Below are 16307 nucleotides of genomic sequence, written 5' to 3'. Positions count from 1 at the left end.
TTGTATTTGTTTCACTGAAGGTCATATGGTGCAGGCTTTTTAGTAAAACCAGGTTAATATCTTCATATGAATCATTGTATCCTCTGCCAAAAGGGAATGGAGCTCTTGGCACCAACTAGTTATTAATTTTATGTAAAAGTAGTTGTTTTCTTTCTTTCTTTCTTTCTAAATTGTTTAAGAATCAAAATTTGTTGCAGTTTGACTGTAGTAAAGATGGATTAGATTTTCATCTCTTCCAGGTATTGTGTTACTACTGGCCACCTTTAAAATATTATTCTATTACAAAAAATTGATTAGGGAGTTTGTGAGTCATCTTAGAAAAGCACTATACATATATAAAGATCTATGTAAAGCTAAAGTCTTCACTGTGTATTACCTTAAAGCTTCTGTAGTGGACACCAATGGGATATATGGAAATGACCATGTAAGGACATCACATTGTTTCAGCTGCATGCCTTCTAAATGCCCATGACCTTTTCCACTTCCACTTTTTTAAGTAATTACTGCTGTATTCAGGTCAATAAAGCTAAACCATCTAGTTGCAGTCATGCCATGTTTCACCCCTTTTTTCTGATGTCATCACTATAGCATAAGTGAATTGGGTACTTGCGTATTATCGCAACCACATTTTCGCGGTTGTGAAATTTGCATACTAGAAAGGAAACGAGTGCAGGAAACACTACAAAATGTTTTGGTAACTCATTACTGCTAAGGAATACATTTGGATTACCTTAACGATGACAAATAACTGAACAATTATGCTTCTTGTTTGAATTGACATGGCTGCTGTCTTACTAATGAAAGGAATGTTTGCATTGTGAGGAACGAATCCTGAGAATAAAAAAACAGACATAGGAATCATGCTTTTGGTAAACTATTTATTTCTGACAAGTTGTGAACACAATTGAAAATATTCCTTTCAATGTCAAAGTTGCAAAGTGAGGGTGGAATATGTGAACAGCTTATTCTGAGGTTGGTATGCAATCTCTCGAGTGTGAATACACTTTATGAAATCCACACAGACCAAAGAGGCGTGCACTGTTTTAAGAGTGTTAACCTGCACAAGTAACAGGTATTTTGTTCCTCCGCACTCATGATGGGGGTGTCATTTTTCTTCAAAGTCCTTCAGCATTTATGAAAATGTCAGAGGTGCATGTAGGTCGTTGTTTCTCTGTCTTAAGCATTAAGAAGTGTCAGAAGCAGCAGTCACTATCGTGAGCGCTGTATTCATTGCCTGCCATCAGTAAAACACGCTACCCACTTCCTTATTTCATTCTTATTCCTCTTCCAAGCCCATCACCATTATATCCCAGAAGACTCCTTAACAGTTTTGCCGACCCTTTTACACTTAACAGAGATTATTTGAGTGAAACAAGAGCAACTATCGCAACCGCGAAAATGTGGTTGCAATAATACTTAAGTACCGTGAATTGTTTAGCCATACTTTAGAAATATACTGCTTATGAAAAAGCCTGATGTCCATAACATTACGCTGACTGCAAAGCATCCCAAATAACATCCAAACCAATGGGTAAAAAGGTCACACAGACAAACCATTTAATAAAAACTACAAAAAAGACCCAGGAAAGATAAGTGTCTTCATTGTCGAATACTTTAAACGTTCTATAGTGGGATACATGCAAATGACACCTGAAAGAAAGTACAGGTGATTCAGCAGCATTCTATAGTGGGATACATGCAAATAACCCCCTGAAAGAATGTATAGGTGATTCAGTAGCATTCTATAATGGGATACATGCAAATAACCCCTGAAAGAACGTACACGTGATTCAGCAGCATGGCTTCTGAATGTCAATGACTTTTTATTTTTACTTTTTGTAAGTCTTTACTAGTGCATTTAATAAAATCAAACCCCACTAGCTGTAGAAATACACCCGTAAAGACTTTTAAAAAAGTAAAAATAAAACATCATGGGCATTTAAAAGGCATTTAACTGATACACTGGTATGTCCTTAAGTGGGCATTTGCATGTAATCCATTGGCCTCAATTATAGGATGTCTAAGGTATTACACAGTGAAAAGTCTAACTTTGTTGGAGCCTTACTTATCACATCTGCACATTTCTTCTGTTTTAAAAACAGTATTTTATTTTATTTAGTATTTTTAAGGAAACATTTGTGCATATGTTCACCTGAAAGTGGGTGGTTATGTATATAAGCTGAGAATGTGATGACATCACCTTTGCATTTGCAGTAAATTATTTTGCATAGGGAAGATTTTAAAAACATTATTGGGACATTTCTTGAAAATTTTTATTAGGGTAGTTAGCTGATCTGCTTGCAAGAACAGCTAGCCTTTGTTATTTTGACAAACACTTTGAGTTGTATATTGTTTTCCTTTATAAAACAGCACTACAAAAGTATGCTTTTAAGTTCAGAAAAAAAATGATGTGGAAATGTCTTTGGTATTGATAGATAGATTGATATTTCATTGGTTTTAGGAGTTTTTTTATGATTTGTTGACTAAACTGTGCTTTTTATTTATTACATGTTTGGTTTACAATGCAGGAGTACTACATATTTATTTTGCAGTAGTGTATGTGTGGCAATCAAGTGCAGCACTGTACATGTATAGGACAAATATTTTTTGCATGGAGCAGAACTTGTATAACATAAAAGAGGATGTGTGTTTATTCACTGTAGGGAAAATGCTTTCAGATTAGGATGTAGTTTATTATGATATTTTATTCTGGGAATACTTTACGATCTTATTGACTTCACTGATTATCAGCCATAGCACATGCTCTCTTTGCTAACCATTTTTCTGGTTTTACTGGTAATGTGTCAAATATTCTTAACTTATTTTAGTGTTTAGATATCAGTTGAAGTGACACCCCAACCCTGTGTGCAAAAATGGGAAAAGGGGTTGTGGATGGATATTAATAATAGCAAAAAATAATAATAATAAAAGCAATGCAAATAACTAAATACTGGAATATCAAAATGCATATTCAAACAGTAATTCTGACAGCGTAGTAAAAGGTACTTTATTCTCTTACATTTTTAACATGCATTTGCATAAAAATTATAGAGTGTCATAATCGTCCCTGTTTTGGTAAAAGTAGTTTTTTTGTTTAGAGGAATTACGCGGTCGGAAGGCGATACTGTGATTTTTAGGTATGTAGTCCTGATTTAGCATATATTTTCATCATTGTAATTATTGGTGTATATTGTTTTCAGTTTACTAGGGTGTCATTCATTGTGTTATCCTCAGTGTATTATTCTTACTAAGTACCTATCGTATGTCATATTATTGTAAACTGTTATGCCACTTAGAAGTGTAGTAACATCCATGTCTGCCTACGTGAGTTTGTGTAAAAGATGTTGATGTCTCAGCACTAAGTGATTGACTGTTATGCACTGTGTGTGTGTGCGTGTGTGTGTGTGTGTGTGTGTGTGTGTGTGTGTGTGTGTGTGTGTGTGTGTGTGTGTGCGCACACGTGCACGTGTGTGTGTGGTATGGATATGTTTGATATCCATGCCACTCTAGTGCTATGAAAGAAAATAGAAACTATTCCCCTACCCTTCTCTGGCCTTTGCCATATTTCTGTACTATAAAAGGTGTAATGTGAAACTATGCTACCTGTCTAGCTTACTAAATGTTTCATCATGTATATACATATATATATATATATATATATATATATATATATATATATATATACACACTAAGGAATTGATTAGTAAGCATTCAACCTTGCTATTCATTCTTTTACTGTAGGTTGCAGCTGACTTCTCAAGATTTCCCTTTACTTTTATGTTTCACTATTTATAATTCAATCTATTTGAAGATTTGGAAAAGATTTTAATAAAAAAATTCTTTGAGTAAAAAAAGATTCCCCCTTTACTTTACTATGTTTTAGTTCCACAAGTCATATACAAATCACTATATGAATGTTGTATAATACAGCAATAACCTATGACATCGGTGTGGTATATTAAAGATTTACCCATGGTTGACATGGTTTAATCATGAGGGCGAAGCCCGAATGATTAAATAAAGTCAACCATGGATAAATTTCAATATACCACAACCACGGAGTTGGTTATTGCTATTATATAATGACATTATTTAAGAAAAAAAATACTTTTATTAAATAATGTCTTTGTATAATGGCGCATTGGTGTTCTTCTGCGGCTGGTGGTATACTGCTTCCTTGTGCTGATGTACTGCGCATGCATATGGGACTTGCATTCCCAAGCATACCCAGTACATCAATGCTTTGAAACAGAAGCAACGGAGAAAAGAAAGTCTCCGTTGCTCCGTTTTTGTTTTCTTTCTTTTTTTTTTAATTAAAAAAAAAAACTTTAGGGCAGTTTAGGGGTAGGACAGAGACAGCATGGAAGAAATACAAAGGATATCAGGTACGTGTATTTAATTTTAAATAACGTACCTAATTTCCCTAGTATTTTGTCCAAGCTGAATCTCTGGTATGTCTGGAGTCGGCGCTAAAGATTTTATTTTTTATTTTTTAAGAAATAAAAATAAAATTTAAACAATATACCAATGGAAAGAAGTCTGTGTGACCAGACCTTTTTCCATTGGTATATTGTGGGATTTACAACGGGCACGCTGGTTGGGCTGGCCAATTAATGTGCTCATTTTTGAATGCTAATGGCAGTCATTGTATAATAACAGTTATATAACCAGAAATACAATAAGCTACAGCTTTTTGAATGTTTTCCTAATTACAAATGTTATAAATTTATCTATGCATTCCCTAAGAGAAACAAATACTGTCCTTCATCACATTATTAGTCTCACGCTCCTGCAGTCAGGTTTCTGTAGTTCCATGTAATACCATGCCATGAAATGTGTTTTTCTTATTACACTTAAACACTGCATTTAACAAGAGAGAGGATGAAGCATCTGTGCTCATATCAGCAGGGCAACCATACAAGAAATAACACAACACTGTGTAAAGCAAATCTTCAAAGGAAGGACTTTTACTTTTCCAGGGTTTAAAGATATATAATTTCATGTATACCCATATATTTCACCTCTTACACTGTGTGTAATCTCTCTTAACTTGTAATAGTGCATCTAAAACCATATAAAAACAGCATTGCTTCTCAGATACAACAGCAGGGTTTTATCTCTAAAACAAATAAATAAAATACTTCTTAATTAGCAATATGTACAGCTAGTTTATAAAACATTTGTGTTAAAACAAAAACTCAGTAAGCCATGCTGACCACACTGTCTTCCAATTCGCAGTTTCACTTTTAATTGCCTTCACACTGCTACGTGAGGCTCACACATATGAGGCTTAATGTTTCCAAACTGAAAGAAAGAGACTATATACATTGTAAACCCACCTCATTAACTTCACACTCTGGGTCTACATATACTCCATAGTCAGATATCCTCCTTAAGCCTTGCATTTCAATACACACTAAAAACAGAGACAATGTATCTACCTTGGACCACTTCCTGTCCCCAAATGATGTCATCAAGTTTGCAGGATATCTAAATGCTCATTAATATTAACATGAATGCTAGGGTACACCACCCTTTTTGTTTTTGAACTAAACAAATAATTGAAAATTAACTGATTTGAAAAAATATACTGTTAGATTTGTTGTTCAGAAGGATAAAGCCTTGACTCTTGACTGTGCCTGAGTTATCCTGGCATCAACTAGTACCCCTGCCCAGGCACTGCAGAATCCTGAGGGGAAGGTGTAAGTCTGTGGTTGATACTGACTTCCCATTCTTGGGGAGTGATGTAGACCAGCTCATGGCAATGTTATCACCTACTGGGATAAAGGTGCACAGCATACATTGTTTGGGCTGGATATCTGCACTTACCTCTGCTAAACCACACCTGTTATAGCTTTCACGGAATATGTGCAAGAATCCATAAGACATAATGTTAGTGCTCAAAAATATAACATTTTTCATGGCTGCCTAGACAGCAGCTTCGGCATCATGATAGGCTTCTGTCTTCGTGGTGAGGAAGAAATAGTCCTAGTTGCAGCTTGGTCTAGAGGCCCAACAGATCGAGGGTCTAGAAAAAAATATAAAAATAAATAATACTGAAATATGCTTCTAGGATCAAAAAGAAAGAAAATAACTATTACAAACAAAAATGTGATATTTGATTTTTCTCTATAATTTTATTCTTAGTATTTTATGTAATTCTAGATCCTCTTCATTGCACACCATCTTAAGGTGCATAAACATAGTAAAAGCTATTAGCTCAGTAGGATATGCAGCTGATCCATTAAATATAGAAATGGCTCGATAAATGGGCTAAGTGATTATTATGACCCAGCAGAATTTGTATCTGAATATAGCTAGTCAGACTGCCTGAATAACTGGTGTATCTATTACATAGGCTAACTTGTAAGGTTTACATTATTATTGACTGGCAAATGAGAGCCAGTGAATAAAGTGTGTGTGTAGGGGTGAAAGCAGACCTCTATGAAACCTTTGAGTAGAGCCATTTGATATAAAAATGAAAGATGGTAAAAGAGAACGTGTTTGGGACTGGCAATTATGAAGTGGCAGAGAGGCTTGTAATGGTACAGTACTGTAATTAAAACTCCATGTGCACTTGTGTTGGTCTGTCTGTTTGTATCTATATGTATCTGTGTGTGTGTGTGTGTGTGTGTGTGTGTGTGTGTGTGTGTGTGTGTGTGTGTGTGTGTGTGTGTGTGTGTGTGTCTCAAATACTTCTTTGTTCATAATGCCATATATGAGTCAAAGAAAAGACATATATGAATAGGTAAGTTCACTATATCAGTTTGGTGTGGGAGCAACACTCCATGGCAGGAGATCCCCCCCCCCCAAGTTGACACATACCTGGGGACCCTCAAAATGACCTTGGTTATTTGTAATAGGAAATCCAACATTATTTTATATTCTTAAAAGAGAAGTTGCTGTAATTAGAGAGGAAAACATAATGAGGATGAAAACTAGAATTTATCAAAGTCCATTTTCAAAATGGCATGTGGGAACCATTAATTAAATGTAAACAACAGTGTGTGATTTAATAATAGGGCATGAAGATCTGACACATCACAGCACAAAGTAATTAGTCATTCCTTTACTTATTGCTAAAGCTGTGTTTAAGTGGTAGGAAAATCTGCTAGTAATGAGACAAAATGCTTCTAAGTGAAAGTCCTGATGATTAAATGTTCAGTCATTGCATGAATTTACATTTTCAGCTTCTCTGACAGAGAATCACTCACCTTTCATCATGTTTCCAAAGCAACAGCAAGCCATCCATGTGAAAATGGTTTCATGTTACCTTAGATGTCCTGATAAGGTTGAAGAGTCAGTACCTGCCTGTATACAATTGGCTGGAGACTGTAAGTAATGCAGCATTCAGAAAATCTGTTTTAATGCACTAATAAAACAGACAAGTATGTCATCAGATTTCAGCTGAAGTGTCTGCTTTTTAGGCCTCATCTCTGAATTGTATAACATTGAAGGGTTACTAAAATAGGAAAATATCAATTCAAAGAATAAATGACTAGGAGTGACCTTAATACAACTATTAAGACTGTGAAAATATGCAAAAAAAAATTTGACTCAGGGCTTCTAACTGTCTTCTGAAGTTTAATATGAATGGCAATTTGTACCCTTATATTTAGTGCCGGAGGACCAGAGGACATACTTCTAAATTGTCCAGATTTTCACAGACTCTCCAGATTTTTCTCTCATATTTTTGATCTGTTCCTCATAAAATTTATGACTTTCTAGCAAATCATAAAGAACTGAAGTCACTAAATAATAACATTTGAGTTTCAGACTTCATATCATTCAGAAAATGTGTGCTAATGCAAAACTTTTCATTCTATCGACTTTCTAAGTTTGTACAAGCAGTATTTAAAAGCTGTCCCTAATCTGGGGTATTTGCTTCCCTATTATTTTTGGCTTTGTCCAGATTTCTTGGGCTAAGAGGTTGAGAAGTATGTCAGGGAGCTATAGATTCTGTTCCTGTAGTTGATAATCGGCTTCATATTCCAACAGTGGTAGTGCAGTATAGCATGTCACCAACAGTGGTAGTGCAGTATAGCGTGTCGCCAACAGTGGTAGTGCAGTATAGTGTGTCGTCAACAGTGGTAGTGCAGTATAGCGTGTCGGGATTATCCAACAGTGGTAGTGCAGTATAGCGTGTCGGGATTACTACAGTACTGAAGTTATCCTTGTGGGTGAGAACTAAAGCGTCATCCTCCTGCTTTTTTGTTCTAACTTTATTAATTTGTTATGTGGTACCCAGCTGCAATTGTGGCACATTTTCAAGAGAGACCTGTGAAGTATATCTCCAGTACGACAATATTCTCTGACATGAAGCTAAATATTGATCAGTATATAATGATTCACAGACAAAGCAAATACTTTATTAATGCATGTATTAAGGCCTAATCCTACTAGTTTAATCGAACCAGCTCTGCTTGTGTAAAGGGATAAAGCCCTAACTACAACCGAGATGACTCCAGTTCAGACATCCTCAGTTCTTCTCAGGGGTCATAAGGAGGATGGGAGCATGTATTCAAGTCAGGAGTAGGATAGGAGTGTGTGTCCAGGTGAGAGGGGATGGGAGCATATGATCATGCACACTTTCTGTGATTAAATTCCCCTATGGAGACCAGAGCTCACAAGGAGAAGAAGCTTACAAGAGTGGCAGAGCTTTGATTATGTCATATGTAGAGGCAGGATGTCAGTCACTGTTCCCATTGCATTTCCACCCATTGAGCATGCTCAGGCATGTGCAGGGGTAGTTAGTGCTCACAGCAAGACCCTACTCTGTCTTAGCTCATGGATAATGGCTCCCATCCCTGGGGAATGAATAAGGCATTTGCCCAGGAGGAACAAATGTGTCTATAAAGAGGGTTGAGGCTCAAGGGCTAGCATGGGGAATGATCAAAAAAGCAACAATACTATTTTAGGCAAGCAAACTATTTTGCTTTTCATCACCTGCATATCTATACACCATCTTATAAGCTATTACAAGTATAAAATTCCAGTTATAGTGACTGATGGTGCATGTTTTTGTATATCACAAGAATCTGAGAATCTGAATTCTTTAATCCATATAGGTTCATAGGTTTGTACTAGGCTATCGACCACCAGAGTCTTTATAAACCTAGCCGTGCAACCCAACTCAGTTTTGTCCTAGAGTACACTGTACGCCTGTATGGTGGGGGTATGTTAACAAGGACGTAGTTAAAGGTTATGCGGGGGGGGGGTGATAATTTGAGATTAGTTAACTTACTGTTGGTAGCTGTCCATCAGAGAAATGGGGGTCAGACTCAGGGTGAATTTACGATTTCCCATTCAATGATCGAAGTTTCGCTTGGAAAGGGTCAGGGATGAACTCTGCTTCATATGTTTGGGGGCCTGTGCTATAGTGCAGAAATCCTTTCAGACACATATTGATCTCTCCAGCATGTTTTATTTAATGTTGCTTGGAAATTTCAGTTTCATGGATCTAGTGTTCCTGGTACTGTTTGTTTTGTGGATGTGCAAAAGGTCCATCGGAGCTGGGTCTGAGGGTGCCTTATATGCCAGGCAAATGGCACCTGTCAGTGAGTAACCTGTAGAAGACTGAGTAAAGAGATTGGGCCTTAAGGTGATCTGAGTAAGATAGAGTATTCATACCTTGGATTCTCCTGGTGAGAAACCTTTGAGGGTATTCCAACTGTTGCAGGTGCCTAGTTAGATACATGCCAAAAGGGACATTGTATTCAATGACTGGTCTGATAAGGACTGAGTATAGTGATATTATAACTTCCTTGGTTCTGGATGCTGTGCTTTGCTTAAGAGTTGGGTGACATAGAGTGATCTTCTTATTGTCTTGGCTATGCGTTAGTCAAAGTCTAAATTACTATCTACATATGTTTCCAAATCCTTATCTACTGGCTCAATTCTTAGATGTGTTTTATCAATGGAATAATTAGATTGGGTGGACAACTTCCCAAAGAGCACTATGATGCATTTCTTCATGTTGAGTTTTTTGTGTTAGACCTTCTTGTAGGATGTTGGTGTCATGGGGAAATCTTTAATATCTCCCAATTTACAGTTATCTGTGAACTTGGTGAGCCAGAGGTGTTTGACATTAGCTTTGACTTCTGAAAAGTAGATGCCAAATAGCAGTGCGCCCAGCACAGAACCCTGGGGTACTCTGCTCCAACTGGTCTCCTGGTGGAAGTAGTCTCACCAATCCTGACTTCTTTGGTCCTATCTGTGAGCCAACCAGCAGTCTAGTGAGTTATATAGGGATTTATGCCTAGTTTTGTGAGTTTATCAACAGTACCTGAGTGGGGTATTGTATAGAATTCCTTGGCCAGGTTGAAGTACACATTGTACACCATTTTTTTCCTCATGAATAGCCTTGCTAACCCTATTGAAGAAGTGTACCAGGTTGTATAGGCAAGACTTTCTCTTGACAAAGTCAAACTGGCATGGGTCAAGTGTCTGTAGGTTGCTAATCTCCTCGCTGATCATTTCCGTGATAATTAATTCCATAGCTTTGCATATTAAACTTGTCAGACTGATGGGTCTGTAGTTCCCAGGCTCAGCTGATGGTCCAGTCTTGTGGAGAGGGATGACCATTGCAGCCTTCCATTCACTCAGTGTGCACCCTGTTTTCAGGCTGGAGTTTAAGAGTGCCTCTAGTGGTCCTGCAAGGTCATGTTTGAGGCTATTCAGGAGGTATTCAGGGATATTGTTGGGGCCCATTGAAGCAATGTTTTTGGCCTTAGTAAGCACTGCTAGGACCTGCTCCCTGTTGATAGTTGTGGCAGTTGGATTTGATCGTTTATCCTAAAATGATACCTTATCAAATAAAGTCCTTCCTTTTTTGATCCATATTTTTCATCTTATTAACTAAGGAGTTTACATCCATGATATGTCTACTTTTAAATAAATGACATTAAATGGATGCATTTATCTGTGAGACAGATATTAATAACAGACTCAGACAAATCACTGGCTTATAGTTTCTGAGTAGTAAGAGATATCAGTTGAAAGTGGTCCAGTTTTATGACTGAGTAAGAGGGAAATGTGACAGGGGATTATCACTAAACATAGCCTACAGGACTGTACTAAGGCCACAGTTCTGCATAAGGATCTTTTAGGAAAACTGTAGGAAAGATGTTAGGGCCTAGACTTAGGAACTGGATTGCCATATGGATGCAGGGTATTACATTAAGGTTTGCACTGAGAGGGACAATGTCGGGAATAAGTGATATGACTACTGAAGCCCCCAGAGGACCATCCTGGATCTAATATTCTTCAGTGTGGTTTCTTCATGCATGTCTGGAAGAAGAGAGGTCAGGATGGGCCATTGTATTTGCTGATAAATACAATTGTAAGTGCAGAAGTGGATGATAGGGGAAGAGTCTAAGGAAGGACTTGAAAAGGCTGGGCAAACAGGCACAAAAAAGTTGACCGTAGAGGTTCTTTGCAGACAAATGCAAAACACTGGAACACATCCATAGCATATCTAGTGTGAAGTAATAGCTTGGGAGATTAGAACTGATGGTAATAAGTAGGACAAAGATGTGTTCACCTTTATATCGGCTCACTGGGTGCAGAGTGAGAGAACTATGGCAACATCAGACTAAATTTTGGGCTGTATTCTCAAAGGAACAGACACCAAAAGGAAAGACTTAATACTTCATTCGACCAGGCCATGGTGAGCTTACATCTAGTTTAGTGTAAGCAGTTCTGGAGGCAGGGTTACCACCTGTCCTTCTTTAAGCAGGATAGTCCCTATTTGGGTTCATGCGTCATAAAAAAAAACCACAAAAAAGAGCAAATGTCCTGAGATTTTTGAGACAAAAATATTTATTAAGTTTTCTCTAATAGTTTGTGAAACAATAATTTTGTATCTGAAACACTTTAATATTGTATGAAACAACAGAAACTACTCATATTCTACAAGAATGAGCTTTTATTTTTAACAAAAAAAGTGAAGTTCAAGCCTTTGCACTGGTTGTCACTATAATTTTCCCTACAAAATCTCTCATTTCTGTAAACAATGTCCCGCCTGGTCATTTCAAATGGTAACACCCCTATCTAGAGACCATCGAAAAAGAGGGATGCAGCTGCTGGATGGAGTCCAATGGAAATTCACAAGAAGGTTGTGAAGGATGCATGGAAAAGGTAAGACTTGAGACCAGTGGGGATGAATTTTCTCTTCAAGGAAATGTGAAATGGTTAACTTGCATAAGAAGAATGAAGGATGGCTCAAAGGCAGGAGATTGGCAGGACCAACTACCCCTTGGACATGTGAATGTGCTTGTACACAAACAGGATCATGGACCCATAGAATGGGACATCAAAGTGAAAGGTAGAATCTGTGGAGATATTTAAACAAAAAACATTATATAGGTGGGGAAAGGGTGAGTGGGAAAATTGAATGCTAAATACACTTAAAACTCTCAAGAGCATGCAATGTAATGCCCCAAATACCAGGAAAAATATTGCAATGCATTGTATTCTTACCAAGTGTTTCACACTGTGAGCAACAGCAAAAAGATCAGCCAAACAACACAACAAATCAATATGTGAGAACAGAATTTAAATGATGGTTGTCAGATAAGCCAAACACCATCCAAACTATGAAACCATCAAGCATGCAGCAGACTGTGCATTCCATGAAGCATCCCTAACTAGTTCATCAGCTTCATGTTGATTGATAGAGTCAGGAGTCATTACAGATCAAACTCATCCAGTATTTTCCATGAAAATAAATGTTCTACCTTGGGTGTTTGGAGGGCTTTGCCTCCCGCATATCTATAACTTATATAAACAAATTTCAGGTCGTGCAACAGTGGGGAACTGAGAGAAAACAAAGAGTGAAAAACTCAGAGGTTGCAATGGGTTGCAGCTTCAATCATTTTTACCATGATAAGTAGATAGGTTTCCTCGGTGACGTGCTGCTTGTTCAGCATTAAGTGTCCAAGCTTATTGTCATTTATAGGTCTTGGTACTATTAATGGTCTTTCTGGACTACTTAGTAGTCTTTCAAAAAATGTCAGTGACTGTTGCTGCTTACCACTGTAACCTACTGCTAATGGACTTTTCGTAATAATGATTTGTTCTCCTGTGGGTTTGTTCTGGGCTGGGTTTCATTATGGGTCAGGTTGCTATGTGTACAAGGGGTGTCTGTGGGACAACTTGAAGCCCCTTTCAGTAACATGTACTCAGAAGGTCAGCAGTTCCTATGTGGTGGCAGCACCTACCTGATTACATCTGCTTGAGCTGACTGGGCATTGTTTGAGAGTATACCCAAGGAAACACCAGAATGGCAGTTTGGTTGTAATAGTCACAGGCAGCTCTTATGGTCAGATGCCAAAGTATAATTGGGAGAAGCATTATGGGTAGTGCAGTGACTAGGATGTTAGTGCATACTTCACAAATTCTGTAGAATTGTCTTTGCCTCCTCTCTCTTGTGCCACTAACCAGTGCTAGTTCCTATTGATTTACACTGCCTGAAATGGTGGAAGAACAAGAAAGTTGTAGTGTCTATGCTAAGTATAAGTGTTTGGTCCAAGTATTTCTTCACACTGGTCATCCTTGCAGTCATGGAGAAGGAGTTATCTTTCCCCTTGTAAACAGTAGTGGTAGGGGCTATGTTTTAGCCTTCATTGATATAACTAAAAACTCTATTAGCAGGCAAAACCAAGATGTTCTGGTAGGGGCTGTGTTTTATCCTTCATTTATAAGACCAATGTGCCCTGTAGACAACATACATGTAGTCATTTCTGTGTGACATTTGTCATTATGTTTTAGCCTCCTGTAGTGATTTATATGCATTATTTTAAATAGTGTGCCGCACTGTAGTTTTAAGCTGAGCAGGTAACTACTGGTGCTGTTTATAATGTACAGATTAACAGGTCTAGTTTCTACTTACAATCTAATAATTCAGTGTAGCTGTATTTTGTGAGCTTTTGCCCTTTCCTTCTTTTTGCATGCAGACTTGGTATGCTTGGGAGGTACAAGGCCCAAAGTTTTTGACTGATGGCCTCCGTTCCATAAAGATTAGTGCTATTTTTCTTCCTTATTCTTGTTTTCTGTAATGACTTTTATTTTTTTTCCTCAGTCAAGCATAAGTTAGTACGGCTGAGTGTCTTGGGCTAGTACGTTTAGGGTGTAAAATCATAGCTTAGTCAGTACATAATCAATCTGATAATGGTAAGAATACTTCTTTGTAAGTGTTAAGCAGATTGGGATGCCAGTCTAGAGATGCATTTTTACAAAGGGAATGTGAGATGGCAGATTATGATACTTTACTTGCAGAACCCAAACTAAAAGAAAAAAAGTGAAGAAGCTGAAGGAAGTGGATTATACTAAAGAAGTCAGTTCTTGCGCTGCCATTTGAAATAGAACAAGTGGTGACACATTCTTTAATGTGTATCATGTAGGAGGCTTTAGATCAGAGACTGGCCAATTTCAGAGAGGTATAAAATGGAGATACTACATCATGATTCATACCAATTCTTTGCACTTCGAATCAGTGTTTGTGAAGGAAGCAGCAGTGGCTTAGTAGCACATGTTATCTGTAACCATTAGAGCCAGTCCTGCTGTACTGCATGCTGTGGGTATCCATGTTAATAGAGGAAGTACAGACAATGTCTGCCATATCAGCATCCCACAGATCAGCAGATTGTGGACCATTTTGTTGTGGACAAGCAGACTAATGGAGGATGTCAAAATGTGTTGTTCCCATGTGGAATCAAGGGCATGTATGATATGACCATTCTTGACCAAGTGGGGATATGTAAGGGACATCACAGATGTCAGCCTCATGGCTCCTGTTCTAGTGCCTTGATGTTATGCAGCAGCATGTGGAGGACCACATGTGTTTACAAAAGACTACAAAGGACAGAACCACAGTAAGCTGGCATTTTACAATATTACCCATTTTCCTGAATTCCTAGGAGCCAGAGACTGCAAACACATTGACATTAGGGGCCCTCTGGTCCAATGGGATTGTTATGCATCAATAGGAAAGGCTTCTACTCCCCTAACTGTCAGATCATCAGTAATATTCCAGACATTGTGTATTGAATGCCAATGCAACACCCATTCAGTTCCTATGATTCATAAATTTTACATATATCCTACTATAGGTTCTGTGATGAGCAATTTCCCACAGGGTGGGTAACACACTTGCTAGATAAGCAGGTCTCTACACAAAGGCACTGAGCAGACAAGGAGCAGGCCAGATATAATATGTTGATTGTTGTGTGCTTTGTTTTGCAGATCATGCTAGATATTCCCCTGGAGCCTTAACTCATAACTACCATCAACATCCCCCATACCCAGCAAGGAATGGCTTACAACACAGCACATTCAACAATGCATAAAAGATTGTTATGGGTGTTTGACCTACTCAAGGGCCACTTGTGTTACCTAGAGATATTCAGTACAGGCAGTGCAGTACAAGATTTTTTGTTGTGTGCAATATGTTTCAAAATAAGGCATCCTGTCAACATTTGGAGTAGCAAATAAGTCTTTTAGCAGGCCCTTCCTATCAACAATGGAAAACCAGGAAGGACATTCAAGTGAAGAACACACAGCAGCAGTATCACTGTCAAGGCAGATGTGGGCAAAATAAATTATGGCACTGGCAAATAGGTAGCATCTGGTTCAGAGCTATGGGCCCTGACACAAAGAACACATAACAGAATGATGTCTGCATTATTGTACACAGGCTATACACAGCAGTGCACCAGATATCACCATACCCATACATGTTAGGAGGACAGGGCATAGCCAACATCACTTGCACAGGTGGAGATACACAGTGACTGAGGAAGTGAGTGTATTGGTCACTTACTATGGGAGGTTGAGGGAAGTTAGTGATCATATCCAGTGTTGGGGTGAGGCTGCCATGATGTGATTACTGGAGTTTTCTATTGTGTTGACTTACTTTGTCAGCGTCTGATGCAGTTCATGGCAAGGAAGGGGCAGAAGTACAGAACTGTGAGCATTCACCCTGATGGGGCATGCTGTGTGGTGAACCCAGTGAGTGTCATTGCACACAAAGTGATCATCACAGGAGGCGGGTGGATGGTTGTGGGCTCGCAGGGGACAGGGAAGTACATAAATATGTACATGAAAAGTGATGAGACATCTCAGGTGTTAAGCCTGAGAATATCCATTGCCATGACCAGGATAATGCCCATAACTATGGGGAATAGGCTATGTAATCTAAAAATACTGAATAACTGCAGTTAACTACGTTGGATACTTAAAATGATCCAGGACAGACAAATCCAAATCAGATAGAAATGCTCAGTTTATTTCAAACAAGATAAAGCTTT

The sequence above is a fragment of the Protopterus annectens genome, chromosome 1.part1 (genome assembly GCF_019279795.1).
Source record: "Protopterus annectens isolate FY-2018-M chromosome 1.part1, PAN1.0, whole genome shotgun sequence".
Lineage (NCBI taxonomy): Eukaryota > Metazoa > Chordata > Ceratodontiformes > Protopteridae > Protopterus > Protopterus annectens.
This window is presented reverse-complemented; position numbering follows the sequence as displayed.